The 7,829-nt window shown below is 33.1% G+C and overlaps 1 pseudogene; it reads right to left on the bottom strand.

Annotated features, from left to right (window-relative positions):
* Window positions 1-257: 257 nt before the first annotated feature.
* Window positions 258-997, bottom strand: LOC117018275 (60S ribosomal protein L7-like; annotated as a pseudogene).
* Between the last annotated feature and the right edge of the window lie 6,832 nt (window positions 998-7,829).

Here is a 7,829-nt window from a genome sequence, read left to right as displayed (position 1 = left end):
ATTTTGCTATGGCAATCCTAATACATTAAGGTTGAAATCTTCTTGACTATTCAAATATTCTTAAACTTGATGTTAATTACTAGGAGTTATAACGAATAACTATTTAGAACTCTTGGATCAGATAATATTGTTTTCTTCTTAAACTTTCTCTTCCTGTCTCTAATATATATGTGTATTTAAATTTGTGTGTATTTAAATTTGAAAGCAGTCACTGTTTATTAATGGGCCAGATTACAAAAATACCCAGGATGGATAGTTTAGTTCATCCTTTCAATAAGCCTCTTGATCTGGTCTTCCCTGTTGCCAGTATCTCCACCTTCTACAAGATGGTAGTTTTTCTCTTCATTCCACTTCATGGAGAAGATAATTTGAAGGGCCACAGGAAGGTGTTTTCTTCTTTGAAGCATTTCCCAACAGTATAGAAATCATGAGTCAGATCCTCCATGCAGATGGTACCATATTTATCAAGAGATTGAGCAATCAATGTGTTATTTGTCAGGGCAATTCACTTTTTATTGATTTTGCCATTACCACACTCATAGATCAATTCATTTACTGACTTCCGGTTTGGGTACTCCCATGCAATGTATGGTGCCACAATCCTCAGCATGTGAATTGAAGCTTTGTTGCTCTTAACAAAGGTGCCATTGAAGATCTGGCAAAGGTGAAAAAGCTGCAGCGCCTTTCAGACCTTTGGGTCACACCATTGGTGCCTCTGATCCTCATGACAAGTGCCAATCTGGGTTCTGTAGGTACATAGAATTGCCAGCTTTTCTTCCATCCTCACCATTCGAATCTCAGTTATGTACATCTGCTTAAATCCTTTGTGATAGTGCTAAGTTTTTTCATAGAAAAGCTTCCTCCTTGCCTTTCAAAGCATCTTTTGGGCAAACTTCTTTCTCAGGTACTTGATCTTCAGCTCTGTGAAATTCCTTCTGTTTTTCTTAAGGGTTTCTGGCATAGCAGGAACCTTCGTCTTTTCTTCTGCACCTTCCATGGTTATGGCTGGAAAAGAGGGTTTTTTTAAAAAATATTTTTGAGATCATTCCTATTCATAAATAAGGAGACAGGACTTGATTCTTAAAATTTCTTAAATGATTTTGAAACTTTCTAGAAATATGGAAAACCTGACAGTGAAGTGGAATCATTATATTTCAAAAAGTGGCATCAAACTTATTTTGACTTCATACAATGTCAGATGTACCACTCAAGATTATCTTCAGAGGTAGGCATCACTGAAATCCAAACATTAGACAGAGTAAGGAATCTTTCACTATCATTTATGTGTTTATTCTTGATAGGATGAGGGGATATTTTTAGTTTTTTCAGTTTAGTTCCTATGACAATATTGCTAGTGTTGCCAAGAAAAATAAACATTTTATCACAAGAATCTATAACTCAACATTATAATTGATCTTACATAATTTTATAGTAGTAATATATGATATTTTACTTACTCAGTGTTACATTACGTTGTGTAGCATAATGCTGATTTATTGCTGGATTTTATTCAGTTTTAGGCTCACAAAAGAAATAGTTTAAAATCTAAGGGGGAAAAACATTTAAATGTATTAGACAATTGAAACTTTAGAGAATGTCCACCGTATTTCACCTTTAAAATCCTGATTATTTGGCAGTAAGTTAACTACACCTACCACAATGTCTATCATATTACATGTGTTGTGATTTTATAATTAAAGAGATATGGCTTTATTCTTCTGTAGACCTGCCACCATACTAGAAAAATCTCATAATTTGACCTTTACTGGCTTGTTGGAAATGAATGTTTATTAAAAACTTGAGTTTAGGAATGCATCATAAAAGCAGAGATGCATTTTCTGGCTAACATCTTGCTGTGCCACATTATTACATGATTATATTACAATGATGTGTCATGAGAAAGACATTAAAGTGTCTATTTACATTTCCTATAGTTTGATCTTAGATTATGTATTTTAGCATCCCTATTTCATAAATGAGGAAAGAAAGGTTCATAGAACTTGATCACTGAAGTTTCTCAAAGAAGTGAAAAAACATATTTGAAAGTGGATGTTTTTCATTTCCTCTTATCTGAATTCCGTTGTAAACATACCTTTTTGATAATCATTTCTTTAGGTGTATCATGTCCCATGCATGTAGAAACACAGATAGAGCTCTCTCTTTGCAAATGTTAAGTGTTTATTTCTGGTACTGGAATTTTTTTAAAAAAGAACTATACTATGAGAATGAGAAATGAGAACTAAAAATGGGAAATGGGATTGCCTTGATAGTGTAGATTGGATAGCAAAAACGCCCTTGGATTTTTAGAGATGGGTACTAAAAATATCAACAAAACATATGGTTAAAGAAAACAAGAAAATGCCAAGCTAAATCTTTTAAAATTTAATTGGCAATATTCAACAATATCTAAACATTTATAAGTGATTGTATATATTAACCAAATAAGTTCTTTTATGTGTGGAATGGCTATAACAGATGTTAGATTTCATACATGATTTGGTAGATATAAAACTCTTGCTTTTTTTCTGAGCAGCATATATCATATTATCTCCATACTTTTTGATGCTCTGGAGTCAGTTATTCATTTGGATGCAGTGCCACGTAGGTTCTTTGCAATTACCAGAAAGCATTGAATGTGTATAAAGGAAAAAAGATCACCTTGGCTTCAGGATGGGAGAACCCAGTTCACAGTTTCACTTATTTACAGACCTATCTGTTCATCCTTTGTTAATTCATGCAAAGTTGAAAAAAAAGGATAGGGAAGGAAATCACCAGTTTTAGGGTTAGAAGCAAAATTATTACACAAAGAATGGAATGTAAAAATGATGCTTTAGGAACGTCTCAATCAAAACAAGATCATAAGGGTTTCAAGTTTTATATGATGACTTCAAAGAGATAAAAGAGAAATAAGACCATCTTCCTTCCTAGCTCCTGTAATCTGAGAATATATGAGGAGAAAGTATAAAAGAGATAGGATTTTTGTTGTTTTTTAAAAATGCAAAGAACTAATGTTGTTATTGCTTAGGGTATTTAGATCTAAACAGTGGAACTTAAAATTTCCATGTAGATTTTATTTCAACTTCACCACACTTTCTGCTGCCAAAATGTTGTTTTTTCCAGATTTTTTAGGGAAAAACCTTACTGAATCAGGCAATTGAATAAGGAAGTGGTGTGGTATCCCTGGGAGAAATTGCCTAAGGAAACCAGGAAATCTGCGTTCTGGATTCAAATTTGACACTAACTTGCTAGATAACTCTGAGCAGCTTGCTAAACTTTTCTGGGAAACACAGTTTACCTCCTTAATGAGGATATTGAATCAGATAGCTCTAAAATTTTATCAGGTTCTGTGTTTCTAATAATTGTTAGACCTCTGTTTTCATAGATGTTTGGTGATCTGAGAACATAGTTAACAATTCATAGCAAGATGTAGTGTGAACTATTTTGAGATGAAAAGAATTAAATTTGGTTGGTAATTTTTTTTCCAACCAAAGAACTAATTCACAATGTAGAAAGTGGCATCTTGTTTGAAGACTAAATAATATCACACTAACATGTTGAGTTTGAGTTTTGTTAAGTGACATAGGGATCATATGAGACTGAGAAATTCTGAATATAATTTAAATTTATAATGCTAGAGTGATACGAGACTGAAACCATCCACCAAGTACATGGAAGATACAGATTTGCAAAAGCAGGGTATTAAAATTTGTGATGGAAGGAGAACTGACTCCAGGTGGTAAACACACAATATGATATATATAGATGATGTATTACAGAATTGTATACTTGAAACCTATGTAACTTTACTAACAATTGTCACCCCAATAAACTTTAATTAAAAAGAAAATAAAATACAATCTTTGTGAATTATTTTTGAGATTACATTAGATTTTAAGAAAGAACATCTTTTTTAACTGATCTTAGTGGGATGAAACTCTGAGTTGATTAATAAATGATTCAAAGGATTAGATGACAATTTTTTGTATGAGGAGTTAAAAAGTGGCACATGCCACTTGCTAAACTCATTATATATATAATATATGTGATATATGTCTGGGAATAATATAAAGAAATTTTACTTCATATTTGTGACTCTGCAAAATATTTTGACAAATAAATTATCTAGTTCTGTTTTAAATATTTACAGACATGAGTGAAATAAAACAAATTCATGCTAGGAATAGTACACCAAATAGAAAAATAAAACAAAACAACTTCCTTAAAAACTAGCAAAAAAAAACAAATATACTATGCAAATATGGAAAAAAATAGCCTGCTTATAAAAGTGAAGAAGAATGATATTCTGCCTTAAGTTTTGTGATCCAAAGAGCCTTATTTTTAAATAAGTTGTTTAGAGCAGTGTCCTATTATTCAGGTATTATTTAGGAAATCATTTGGTGAGTTGAGATTAGACAGATTTTTGTAATATATAAAAACTCCATGTTATCTTCATCATTGTTAGGATGTAAACTCTGGGAATACGTTTTGCTCATTTATTGCTTTATCCACGGAGTGCATCATAGCAAGGAAAACAGTGCTTGGCACCTAACAGGCCTTTAGACGTAAATGAACCAGCAATATTTGGGAAAACATACTTAACTATGATTTTATCTATGTGAACTGAAAACTGATTCACAGTAGCATTTAATTTATATGTTTTTTTGCATAATTAAACACCAGGCTCTTACTGTCAGTTTTGCTTTTTTAAAGCCAATTCATTTAGGCTGTTTTAATCATTCTATTATTTAAAAATAAAATGCATATCAATTATATGAATTCCATGTAGTCATATTCTAATACCTTAATTTTCTCATTGGCTAAGTATTTACAGAACACAATTTCAGAATTTGCAAAATAAAGACAAAAGTGACAGCAATGGCTAACATGTACATGTTGTTTACTTATACCATGAATTGTTTTAAGCCTTTACATGTGTTAACTCTAATCTGTATGGGCTTCAATGTGTCCATTTCAAGATTCGGACACCTCACAGTTTTCTTTGCAGCTATGAATGGTCATGTGTTTCAGTTCTGGCCAATGAATTATACATAATCAGAAGTCATTAGACAGGGAGTCCAGGAATGGCTCAGACTCAGAGGACAGTGCCTGAAAGGGCAGTAGCTTCACTGAGAATATGAGCAAGGCACCCCACATTATTGGAAAAGTAAACAAAAAATGTACTAAGTAGGACTGCCTACTTTACATCAGAAAAATTACTCACAGTAGGCATGTTTCTGTTATGTGCATCTGAACTCTAAGTCCTTAACTGATTCAATTGATAACGGAAACATTTCTCTATTGGCAATTCATTCATCTTTTCATTCAACAAATATTTTTTGTACACTTATTATGTGCCAGACACCATTCTAGGTGATAGGGATATAACATTGTACAAAACAAAGATATCTGCTCTTAAAGAGCTTATATTGTAGAGATAATGGATAAGGAATAAAGCATAAGCATAATAAATAATCTAATTATTTAGCTTATTAGAGGATAATAAGTGTTAGGAGAAAGAGAGTCATAGCAACATAAGCAACTACAATATTGCCAGGAAGAGGGTAAAGTTTCCATTAAAATAGGGTGGTCATATAGCTTTATTGAAGAAATGATTTGAGCAAAGAACAGACTAATGTTTTATTTTTAATTATTTTTTAAATTGATTTGGTTTTATTTTTTTAAAGATTTTTATTAAAATTTAGCTAATATACAATATTATATTAATTTCAGGTGTATCCCATAGTTATTCAAAACTTATATAGCTAAAGAAGTGATCACAATGATAAGTCATCTGACCAATGATCTGACACTGTACCACGCTACCACAATATTATTGAATATATTCCCTATGCTGTAGATTACAACAGGTGGACAGCATAGTGGTTTGACATTCATATAATTTAAGAAGTGATCCTGTCACCCCAATAAACTTTAATTAAAAAAAAAGTGATCCCCTTGACTAGTCTTGTACCTACCTGGTACTATACACAGTTATTACCATATCATTGACTATATTTCTTATGCTTTACACCCCCATGACTAATTTGTAACTTCCAATTTGTACTTCTTAATCCCTTCACCTTTTTCAACCTGCCCCCAACTCGCCTCCCATTTATCACCAGATAAATCTGGTACCCATTTGACGCCATACATAGTTATTGCAAGATTATTGACTATATTCCTTATGATGTACCCTACATTCCCATGACTACTGTGTAACAGCCAATTTATACTTCTTAATCTCTTCCCCTTTTTCACTCACCCTCAACCATCCTCTGGTAACCATCAAAACATTCTCTGTATCTATTTGTTTCTGTTCTGTTTATTTGTCTATTTTGTTCTTTAGATTCCACTTATAAGTGAAATCACATGATATTTGTCTTTTGCTGTCTGACTTACTGTACTCAGCACAATGCCCTCTAGGTCCATCCATGTTGTTGCAGATGTCAAGATTTCATTCTTTCTAATGGCTGAATAATAGTCCATTATATATATGTACCACCTCTTCTTTACCCATTCATCCATTGATGGACACCCAGGTTTCCTCCATATATTCACTGTTGTAAATAATGCTGCAATGAACATATGGATGAGCACGTCCCCTTGAAGTAGCATTTTGGGTTTCTTCAGATAAATACCCAGAAATGGATTACTGGGTCCTTCTTTGTCTCTTGTTACAGGCTTTGTTTTAAAGTCTATTTTATTTGGTATAAGTATTACTACCCCAACTTTCTTTGCTTGTTTGTTTTCATTTAGCTACTGTACCATCTTGACTGGAATCTCCTCATGTTTTAAAATGACGTCTGTGGCTTCTGTGTTGAGGACAGACTATAGGGGCAGTGGACAGAACAACAGCAGTTTGGAGGCAATTGTAGTAAGCTAGTGTGTACTAATTCATGGTGGCCTACATAAATGTTAGCACTGTGGAGGGATGGGGTCAGGAGCAGTGAGAAATGGTCAGGTTCTGGATATATTTTGAAGGCAGAGCCATTAAGATTGCCTGAAAATTAAATGTGGGCTGTAGGAAAGGGAGAGGATCAAGGATCACTCCAAGGGAAATGATGTTTGGCTTTTTAAAAGAACTTACCTTCTTTAGCTCTTATAGCTAATATATTATAAAAGCCTGTTACCTTGTCTGGAGCTTCATAAAACATTGTCTCCAGGACACAGAAAATTCCAAGGGTTAGAAAGTCCAAGCTGAACAAGTAAATCTTGGAATTAATGATTCCCTCAATTAATGTTTATATGTCTACACTTGCTAAATAAGCTACCTAACTTGAGCAAGGCCAATTTTGCAAAAGTCTTCTCTTTCACCAAAAATGGAGCTGACTGATTGTGGGCAATGGTTATAGTGTTGCCTAAAGACCATATTATTATCCAGCTGTAGTCTTCACAAAGGCTTATAACCATAGTCTTGAACAGAAAGAAGTAATGTAACCCACTGAAAATTAGAGGCAGTGTATTGAACGCTAGAGTGAGATGATTTCAGAACCAGGAAGAAGAAAGTGAAATTCTAAAAGTTAAATTATTAAAACAGTCATATCATTGATTAAATTAGCAAATCTATGGATATTTTATTGGTCAAATTTGGAAGAATTGGGCCTAGAAAAATATTTAAAATATGATTAAATGGGAAAGAAGGTGGAGCCTAATTAATGATATTAACACATATTTAAAGACAGATTGTCTTACAGATGAGGGAAAATCTGAAGAGGTCTGGAGAACTGGAACATGAGCAAGAATCTGTATGTGTCAACTCTAACACTCTGCTGACTTTGATCAGAGCATGGACAGAGTTTTACAATTGCTTGTATGGGAGAATGGTTTCT

Source organism: Rhinolophus ferrumequinum, chromosome 26 (assembly GCF_004115265.2).
Source record: "Rhinolophus ferrumequinum isolate MPI-CBG mRhiFer1 chromosome 26, mRhiFer1_v1.p, whole genome shotgun sequence".
Taxonomy (NCBI): Eukaryota; Metazoa; Chordata; class Mammalia; order Chiroptera; family Rhinolophidae; genus Rhinolophus; species Rhinolophus ferrumequinum.
This window is presented reverse-complemented; position numbering and strand designations above follow the sequence as displayed.